Here is an 11,162-nt window from a genome sequence, read left to right on the forward strand (position 1 = left end):
CAAAATTTTCATAGAGTAGAAAAATTTCTCCTAAAATTTGCAAAGTTAGAATTTATTCTTCAGACTACCATTTTTTGTTTTTTTCTACAATATTTTGAAAGGACGATGTAAGTTACGCGCGATTTTTTATTTCCACGATTAACATTTGTATATCCTGTATCGGTGTTCCTTGAAATATTTTTATCGCTATCAGAAGCAATCCGTTAACGTTCGGCAAAATCCTGCCGCGTGTTCGTATTTTATGCCACTTTTGCAAATAAACAAAACACATCAACGAGTATACCTCTCGATTCTATTTCCATCCGAAAGCTGATCTTTTTATGGATGCTGCAGTTTCGTCCTTTTACTGAAAAGGGTGTCCGTTTATGCTTCCAGTCAAACGATTTTGCATATTCTACCGAATATTTTTCACCTGATCGTACTGACCACGGTAATGATATAATAAAAAAGTAAATAAATAAATTCGTAACTGTATTATTTATTTTTCTATTTCTTAGAAAATATGGCGAAAGGGAAAATATTTCAATTCTTCAATTCTCCATTTCTAATATCTCAATATCTTTATTTCTCAATATCTTTATTTCTCAATTTCTTAATTTCTCAATTTCTTAATTTCCTTATTTCTTAATTTCTCAATATCTTTACTTCTCAATATCTTTATATCTCAATATCTTTACTTCTCAATATCTTTATATCTCAATATCTTTATTTCTCAATATCTTTATTTCTCAATTTCTTAATTTCTCAATATCTTTATTTCTCAATATCTTAATTTTTCAATATCTTTATTTCTCAATTTCTTAATTTCTCAATATCTTTATTTCTCAATTTCTTAATTTCTCAATATCTTTATTTCTCAATATCTTTATTTCTCAATTTCTTAATTTCTCAATATCTTTATTTCTCAATATCTTAATTTTTCAATTTATTTATTTCTCAATTTCTTAATTTCTTAATATCTTTATTTCTCAATATCTTAATTTTTCAATTTATTTATTTCTCAATTTCTTAATTTCTTAATATCTTTATTTCTTTATTTTTCAATTTCTTAACGTCCCTATTTCCTTATTTCGTCTACTTTATATTCTCCACTTTGATAGTACGGTATATCGAGATTCTTACTGTTATTTTTATTGACCACAACAAGAATAGAAGTACTAAAAAATTTCTCTGATAACACTTCATCAATTGTAACTAAATTTCACACTTATATTCGTTCCACAAATTTATATTCATCGTAAAATTTAATTTTTGTAAACCGTGTTCTTGACTAACAAAAATTTCTCGCTAAAATAAAAATAGAAGACAGATAACAATAGAAATTTAAAAAAAACAAAGTATACCTTATCGTAAGGAATGAAATGAAAATGTTCACGTTCAGGTGTATAACAGCGTGGCGATAATTGAATCCGTTCTAAATCAATGTCAAACAACATAATTACTACACTATCTCTCATTGGTCCCGCAAGATTTTCCAAACGAATCGAGAATGATTAAATTAATCGAGGTAAGTTAGTGTACTACTACATACGCTACGCTTTAGCTAGGGCCAAAAGATTGATCTCCTCTTTACTGTCTGAACAGAGCGGTGTAATACCATTTAAGGGTTATTCTACAAGATTTAGCATGCATTTGCTAATTAAAGCTGATTGTAACGTTAATATAATTTCTGTAGAACGTATCGTAAAATGCAGACGTAACTTTCTCAGGTTAATCTAGTGGATAAAAATGGTGGAAAAAAGGTTCACATTGTAGATATTTGTGTCGTTTAACTTTGCTCTCTTTTAGTTTCAATTGTTTTTGCGTTTCACTCGTTTCTCATTTGTCTCCGCAAGAAGAGTCGTTAGAATGTTCTATAGTTCCTTGTAGAAATAGAAATAAATTAAAAGAACTCTTCAAAGGTTACAGAAAATTGAAAGAATAGCAAATTTTATGTAAAATTGAAATATTCATTTTATGGAATACTTATAATAATTTAATAATGAACGAAAATAAGTTTTCAAGGGTTGTAGAACATTCAAAAAATAGCAAAATTTTATATGAAATTGGAATATTAATTTCATAGAATACCGCTGATATAATTAAGTTCATTTCACTTTTTACTTTCTCCAGATTTTACGTGCTATCCTGTGAAAAGTGTGAATCTTTTTCTTCAAAACTTCAATCATACGAAGAAGCAGGATCCCTCGAGCCTTATCTTAACGTAACTTCACCTCTGTTCTACTCTACTAAATCCTCGAAACCTGTAGAAGAACAGAAAATGGATGTTCCAGTTTTAGCTGGTACACTAATCTTTCTAAATGGTACACGAAAGTAAGTACATATTTCTACTATACTACAGAATTTTGATACGCAACAGTAAATTAACGTGAGTTTCTAATCTTCTCGAACAGAGTAAAATAAAATGATTTATTTATAATTACTAATCATTAATACATTTCATCTCGTTCCTTTACAAATTCTTCTTCATTCATCTACCAATTCTTCAGATCCCCTTCTAAAGAAGAAGAAATAAGAGAATTGAAAACCCTCTCGTTTTAGCGAACAGAAAAATACTTAATTAAAGCACGCGATACATTTTTAATAAAGATACCTTAATGAACTTTGATTACAATCAATTTTTTTCTATTATCATTCCCATAGAAATTGATACTGAAATTAGTATTAAGCTGTTGCAGATGTAATGACTGAGATGTTGATGAAACTTGCAACGTGTATAGTTACAGTGAAAATATATTTATTAATCGAAGTATGATCTGTATACTTTCTTAAAAAAATTTAACAGTAATGTAGGAATCGACGACGGAAAAATATTGAGGGACCCAACGGGAATCGAAGCCGAGGCTTTGCGCGCTACGCCAACCACTCCCTCTATATTGTCCCTTGTCGGTTTCCTATTTGGGTATGGAGACCTCAATACTACACTCGGCCATCCTGAACTGACATTCGCCCTCGAATGTACTCAGTGCAACACAAACTCAACACTTTCGGGCACACTCCCCCACACAGTGGCACACAGCCGAAACAACGCATTTTTGGGAGACGTGCAACCCTCGAGATATTTTCATCTCACAGCGCCTGGGGCTTCGTGCAGCCGTAGATGCCTCCATCCCGGACGAGCCCCCATTTGTAGGAACCTAGGGAAAAATATTGAGGACCCAATGGGAATCGAAACCGGGACCTTAGGCTTTGAGCGCTACGCCAATCACTACCTCTATATTGTCCCTTGTCGGTTTCCTATTTGGGTATGGAGGCCCCGATACTACAGTAATTTATTTTTGGACAAAGTAAATTTTTGTCCAACTAAAAAGTGATCAGTGGAATTTGATCATTTTCTATGGTTAACTTTGGAACACAATCTGCCATTTAACAATAAAATAACTGAAATTCTCAATCTACCATCTCACATGTACAACTACCTAATGAACCTGAATAACAACATTCCCAAAAAATTTCAGCAAGATAAAGTATAAAAGAAAACAAATCTTCTCCACGAAGAAATCTCCACAGACCTTGAATAAAGCAAAAACGATAGAACACATCCCAGTATCTAAAATTAATGCAAATTTATCTCCCACTATCCAGACTGATGCTAAAAACACATCAGAACGATAAAATTCCACGAAAAGCAAACATCTCCGACTACGCACAATCTGCATAAATAACGTATAAAACAAAACCGATGTTACACACAGCCACGAACAATCTTAACATTAATATCCGGCATTAGTTACACACACGACGATCAAATCGAAAACGATAAAACGAATTTCACAGAGCTGCCGTTTTTGTGTGTATCGCTTTTAAAACCAGGAGAAAGATCAACATTGACCTACGTAAAATTTCTCGTGAAACTTCGATTCCATTACGAACGATAAACTTTTCGTTGATCGTCGCGTGCAACGAGAACCAGATTTCCAGATTGCCTCGCGAATCGACGATTCTCCTTAACGAGGAGGAGAACTCGAGATTCGTATCTCTGACAGATCGCAGACCCTATTGTTTCAACGGAAGGCTTTGGTTTGTTCCTCGAATAGCGCGAAAGTACCGGCTTGGAGATCGTAAATCGAACGATCGACTCGGAAATTTATGACCAAGTATGGGTCTGTTTTTATTATAAGCCGGTGTACGAGGGTGGATTGAAGAGACGGTGGTTTAAGTATTGTATAAAAGGTCTCTCGTTAGGTGCTTGTAATTTTTTTCTCTTTTACTGTATAGTGTGTAATCATTTGTGTAGTTGATGTATGGAGATTTTTGTGATGCTAACAATTTCTTTTTCAATTCTTAACCCTTTCGCTGCGGCAGATCTTAGTACACATGGTAGATTTAAATGTTTCTCAATGTTCGTAAGATCTTTCCTTTTGGCCGTGTTTTCAAATTTGTTGTATTGAATCAAGGTGGAAGAGTGCAGAGGATAAAATTAAGGGTTAAATTGATACGGAAGTGTACCAAGAGTCTCTAACAGCACAGTGAGAACAAATCTTCAAAGAGGCTATAGGTTTAAATGCACCGTGTTGCTATTTGGCAAAATTTTGCACCACGACGACGAAGTTAAATTGAATTAAATTACAGAATAACCGGGCTAAAATTTTTTGGCTTCGCAAACGAAGAATCGTTCATTTTCAAGGAGAAACTCGGTGCCTTAAAAATAGCAACATTTCGTGGAAGTCTTTGGGAAAAGAGTTGATAACTCGATCGTTCGATGTCGAGGTCCTTTACGAAAAAGTCTGCAACTCGATCGCCACTGTAAACTGTTTAAACTAAGAAGCAACGAGGCAGGAGTGAAACTTCGTAACAAAATTTCCCGTGGAAATGGAATTAGGAATGTAACTGGGTTGGCACGTTTCGGCTACCTTGATATTTGTGAGAGCTATTCAATTGGAGGGAAAAGGACATTTTTCGGAAGCTTTTGGGAAGAAACAAGGGTGTTAATTTCAAGTGACCTTTCTTCTTTGAAACTTCCAAATGAAGAAACTGCTTTTAATGTCTTTATTTTCAGACTTTTCTATTCCTTGGTGGATTTCTGATAGTTCTGAGAATATACCAAGTTGACAGAAGAAATAAATAATTGTTTAATTCGAAGAAACAGAGCAGTTTACAGAAATTTCAATTAATTCAAGTGACCTTTCTTCTTTGAAACTTCCAAATGAAGAAACTGCTTTTAATGTCTTTATTTTCAGACTTTTCTATTCCTTGGTGGATTTCTGATAGTTCTAAGAATGAGTCAAGTGAGTAGAAGAAATATAAATAATTATTTAATTCGAAGAAAAAGAGCAGTTTTCAGAAATTTTGTGAAGAAACAAACGTGTTAAGTTGAAGTGACCTTTCTTCTTTGAAGCTTCCAAATGAAGAAACTGCTTTTAATGTCTTTATTTTCAGACTTTTCTATTCCTTGGTATATTTCTGATAGTTCTAAGAATGTGTCAAGTAAGCAGAAGAAACATAAATAATTATTTCATTGATTCTTTTTCAGTGAAGAGTGACTTCTTCGATGTTCCAATTGATTGGTAGGCTAACTGTAACTTTATTTTAAAAAAATATATAAATAATTATTTAAATGGTTCCTTTTCAACGAAGAGTGCCTAATGTAATACGATGTTCGATGTCCCAATTGCACTTCGGTTAGAGTGAAGTTGAGTGTTTGTAGGCTAACTGTATCTTATACGTTCGTTTGTGTATCAAGATCAGATAGAGATGGGTTAGAGGTAGGTTAGGTTTGAACTAGTGTCAGATGAAGCACATCTAGATTACGTGTAATTGAGCGAAGTTAGGGTTGGGTTAAATAGAATTATACTAGTCTAGATCCAAGGTGTACGTTTAAATTAGTTCTGAGTTACATCTAGATACACATGTATCCAACGTATCAGTTCAATAAGAAGAAGCAAGAATTATATGTATATATATTTAATAACATATATTTTTCATGTAATATATTACTTTTCAAGAAGTCTTGAATTTTTCAAATAATTTAACAAAGAAACAAATAAATGAACAATAAAACGAAATTTTATTAGACAAATTAAGCTCCACCGACGTCGCTTTTTGGGTCAAATTTACTTAACCTAAAATTATTTTGGAAGTGACGTGGTGCAAATGATTACTTGCAAAGTGGGTAACAAAAATATATTTATTCAATCAATAATACTTAAACTAATTTTAGATGTAAGGCGATACGATGCGAAAGGAAGTCTACGACCAAAGGCCTCGTGCCTTTTTCGGGGCTCCCTTAAGTAGCCCCTTTTCCCTGGGAAAGTCCCAGGAAGTGGGGGCGCGGGCCTGCATTTCCGAGGCAATACTCTTGTCCTCGAGGACGAAGAAACTCGAAGATGTTTGGAAAAACATCTCTCGATTCTTCGCCTCGAGGGCCAAGAGTCGCCGGGCCTAAGTACGTGCCCCCACCCCGTGGCGGTCGCCACATTATTATTACTAATTTTCAGTTTCATGGCTATGAAAAGGACTTGATTTACAATAGCTTGTTGCATAATTTCTTTATTCATTCATACCCCAGTTTGTCTTGTCATTCACACTCGTTCCTTGATTACCTATTTCCTAACTACAGTAAATTCTCCACAAGTGTCAGTCCGCAAGGAAGCTAAACCTGACACTTGTAGAGTCAGGGACTACGTTTTTTTCTTAACATATTGATGAGATTTTTCTGATGAAAATGACATCAAACACGACATAATTTGAACATTTACTTATTAACACGTTCACTGTCACGCCAGATATTTCACTGTATTGAGATAAAACAGACGCCCTGTATTACATTACATAGAGTCGGCCTACCGTTTGATTGCCAGTTGGAGAATTGGCCTGCCGTTTGACTGACACTTGTAGAATCGGCTCTACATTTGACTGACACTTATAGAATCGGCCCTACATTTGACTGACACTTGTAGAATCCAAACTGTCTGACACTTGTGGAGAATTTACTGTATTCATTTCTTTATTTTTGTATTTGCTAATTTTTGAAGTTCTTTATTCTTCAATTTCTCAATTTCTTTATTTCTCAATATCTTTATTTCCCAATTTCTTAATTTCTCAATGTCCCTATTTCTTCACATCTTTACTTCTCCTGCATTACATTCCCTACCTTTATACTATAATACATCCAGATTCTCAATTTCATTTATTTATTTCTCACATAAAATCACCTTTCTCACAGTTACACCACCAACAACAAAAAATTCCCTCCACATAACGATCCAACTATCGCCAACATACATAACTTGATACAGAGCTTACACCACTCTCTACGCAAGGGGTTAACAAGAAGAAGAAGAAGAAGAAACTCCTCGACCTACAATTCGAACTACGCTCTATTAACCAAGCGCGCATACTCAGCTATCCCGTAGAGAGACGATCCTCTTCTGCGTTAACCAGCGCTTCCGTAGCGGCGGAAGTCGAACTTTCAGTAGTATAGCCAGCGTTATGGCGCGACACGTCGTAACCATATGTCGCACAACGTGGAAAAAAAAAAGCGAAAAAAGAAACACGATGGTAGGTAGACCTCACGTGTCGTGAAAAATTTTCCAAGATAAACGATAGTCAATAGAACAAACAAGGAAGATGGAAAGACTGATATATCACGAGTGAAAAAGTCCTCGAGCTTGATCGACCTAGAAAATCGTTTACCTTCTCTATACGTCAATGCTGGAGAATACGGTTTAAACGAGATAGCAGCACTCGGCCACTTTAAACCTGACGATAAAAAGAAAAAATAACAGATCGACCGACTGTCTTCCTGCGTCGAGAGTACTGCAGAGTGTTATTTTAGAATTAAGGGCAATTGCTCCACAGTGGCAATCGTACACACAACCGGTAGTTGCCACAGTTGGAAAAACGACGTTTGTTGGTAAGCTGGGTGTTACTGGGTCTTCGTTGTGCATTCGAACGGGGAGTGTTTGGTATCCAGAGGCTGAGTTTAATGGATTCTCCGGGTGTAGATGTTATTAACGATTCGTGTGATCGTTTGATGAGAGTAGGATGTTTATTGGGTTGGAATTGAGATGGACGGGTAGCGAGGAGGAGGGAACGAAGTACAGCAGAAGAGAAATTTCATGTGAAGATCGCCCTCTTAAACTTTTTTTACCTTTCTTTTCGAGATTTTCATCTTTTCACGCTTTACACTTTACTGTGCGTAATTTTACTCGAGGATCTGTACGAAACTGGCAATGTTATTCGTGAAATGTGAATATTTTTGCAATGTTACTTGTGAAATATGAATATCTTTCCAATGTTATTTGTGAAATAACATTCTCTTCTGTATCCATACATAACGAATTATATTTCATTCTAATATTAAAAAAATTACCAAACTTAATTTTTAATTTAAAATATTACAAAAAAGTACAAACTTTTGTGCTATGATACTGTTAGATGTAATAAACAATCGTTCAATTTTGCATCAATTTCCAATTAGTCCACTACCAGTTTCTCTACAAATTTTTATTTCCATACTCTCTAATCCACGGTGTAAAAAAATGATCTATACTAATCTACAAGAAACTGAAATTGACCGTAAAAATTAAGAAAGACAGTACTGTAAGTCACCTTAAGAGCCTCTTTGAACCGTATTATGCGTGAGAAAAGAATTTCGATCGGTCCGCTAACGGCATAATAATTCATAGTGATCGCATTATACGGTTCACCCCGTACACTTAAGAAACGCAAGAGTACCCAATACGTAGAAGCATACAAATCATAAATATCTTACTGCGTCGACGCATTCAACGATTATCATTTACGTATAATTATCATACTTACAATCTTGCACTTAACGCGCGTGATATTATTATACACGAGCTTAATCGGTCGGAATAGTTAATCGACTGTCGTGCAGAATTACGAAAGCCCGAAAGGTTAATTTATTCTTTGCAACATTTCTAATTAGAAGTTTGAATTTTCTATCGTGTTCAGAATGCACCAAGGTTGATGCTGTAATTAGAATCTCGCGGTGAACGAATGTAGTAACGGTGACGTATAATCTGGCAACACTTTGTTACCAACGATTGTAATAAAGTATGAAGATGGTAATCGGTCTGATGAGTTTCTGGGTTAAATTAAAGGGGTTTATACCGAAGCTAGTAAATTTTCAGGTACAACTTCGGAATATTTTGTCGCGAATGTTAAATTGTTGCAGTTTTGTACTTTTTCACGAGTGAATGAAATTTTAATCGATGGAACTAGATATAGTATTTTGTAATTTTGAAACTGAATCGAGAAAGCATACTTGAAATTGCTATATTAGCAACATATGTTAATCGATAGTAATGTAATATTAATTAAAATGTTTCAAAATAATTATTCAAATAAAAATATTTAGAACGAATATTATTCAAAGAATAATTACAAACAAATATTATTCGAAGAACAACCATTCTCCTCCTTACGAAGGTATAGATCGAAAGGGTTCGCGAAGAACGAATTACGGGGACAGAATTTTCCGCATGAATTCACCGCTACTAAACGAGATAGTCAGTGAAATTGAATTAATGATCGTCCACGGTACGCGCGAAAGTCATTTTGCAGGGGAGTTTTTTGCTCGAGGACTTTCAATTTACGGGGTACGAGTCTCACCTCCTTTCCCGAAGGTAATGAGCTGGAATCTTAAAGACGTCGCGGCAGAACAGTTGGGTAAATGCAAAAGTTTAAGGGAAATACGAGATCGATCGACCTTTCACGGAACATTGCCATTCGAAATGTAGGTAAATCTGTTAAAATTCTACACTCAAGTTTTCTACGATTTCCACATTCGCGATTATATTAATACTAATAATACGTAAAATTTAAATATTTACTAAATTCTTTTACAATATACAATTTTCCTAGATGTTTTTTCCACGTTTCACCATTTTTATCAATTTTCCTGCACATTTTATCGTTTATTAATGAAAATTCATCGATAAGTAAAATAGTTGTTTTTATTATTTCTCAATTTAACAGAATTTCAATACGCAGAATTGAGCATATGTTCGATTATAATTGAGATTCTTAGAAGATAACGTTAAAGATTACGAACACGTCATACAATAAGCTTAAAGCATATATACACTGTGTGTCATCGTTCTTGATACCACATACTTAAGGTTTTAACCTTCTACTTATTGACACACTCTCAAGGTCATGTTTAGCACGCCAAAAAAACATAACCGATCTTTAAACGTATAAAATAATTATTTGAATCCTACTTTCCAAATTGAACACTTCTTGTATTAAGAATTATCTTGTATATTATCTACCTTTAAGCTGATACTCAACGTCAAATGTTCGTTGCAAAGATTTATCAAGAAACCTTTGTCGTTTTCAAAAAAAGAAATTAAAATCCTGCCTAGAATTCTAAAATATTTTAATAGGCAATATTTACTACATTTGTCACTTAAAAAGAAAGTCTAAAATGTTGCCTAGCACAATCACCATCAAATTAACCGCCATTATTTTTGACATACCCCATTTGAACGATTCATACACTCGTGTCGTACATTCGATTATTAAGAAAATAAATTGAAAGAGAGTAGTAGACACAAAATGAGCATCTTACCTTCGAAGTAGAGCATGTGGAAAACTCTTCTGATTTTTTAAGGAGAAATCTCCAACCTTTTGTCGACAGTATCCTCTGGATGATCTATCACCGTAAAGTTTACACTACCAGCAGCGAGCAATTTCACGGTACCCGGTTGTAAAATCAATGAAACGATATAAACCGCCCGGATCCTTTCGTTGCCGGTAAGCAATTTCTACTGAAACTGTCAGCTGCCGGCAAAATTTGAAAATTGCCGATCTAGATTGACCGACTATTCCCGTCAGTTATGAAACGTAATCTGCCAATCAGCTTCTCCCGCGTTCCTCCCCCGTACACGAATACGCGTTATCCTCAAGTAATAACAGGCTGCGTTGCATTTCCAGGAGCTTTCGTAACCTTTGAGCTTTATTTAGAACTTTTAGCGTTCCAAGGAATACGACGCACAAATTTCTAAACACGTTTCGCCCGTGAAACCGTTCGCGACGCACCGAACACCCGCGCAAAAAGTTTCCACCCACCACGAAAATAATGGTACTACTTTAGTCGTTGTAATTTTAAATTTTTCGTCGCGTCGACGACAGTGGCGCCTTAATGATCTTCGATATCGAATTATACTCAAGTTGTCGAACTACGCAACAGG

At 34.8% G+C, this 11,162-nt stretch overlaps 1 long non-coding RNA gene across 1 annotated transcript in view; it reads right to left on the bottom strand.

The window, feature by feature from the left end:
• Positions 1–10,719, bottom strand: part of LOC108573762 — a 23,660-nt gene extending 12,941 nt beyond the window's left edge. The window contains exon 1 of the long non-coding RNA XR_001891406.1: positions 10,541–10,719. This is a non-coding gene — a long non-coding RNA (uncharacterized LOC108573762). The remainder of the gene's footprint in view (positions 1–10,540) is intronic.
• Positions 10,720–11,162: the final 443 nt, after the last annotated feature.

This window comes from Habropoda laboriosa, unplaced genomic scaffold, assembly GCF_001263275.1.
Source record: "Habropoda laboriosa isolate 0110345459 unplaced genomic scaffold, ASM126327v1 scaffold126, whole genome shotgun sequence".
In the NCBI taxonomy this organism is placed as follows: Eukaryota; Metazoa; Arthropoda; class Insecta; order Hymenoptera; family Apidae; genus Habropoda; species Habropoda laboriosa.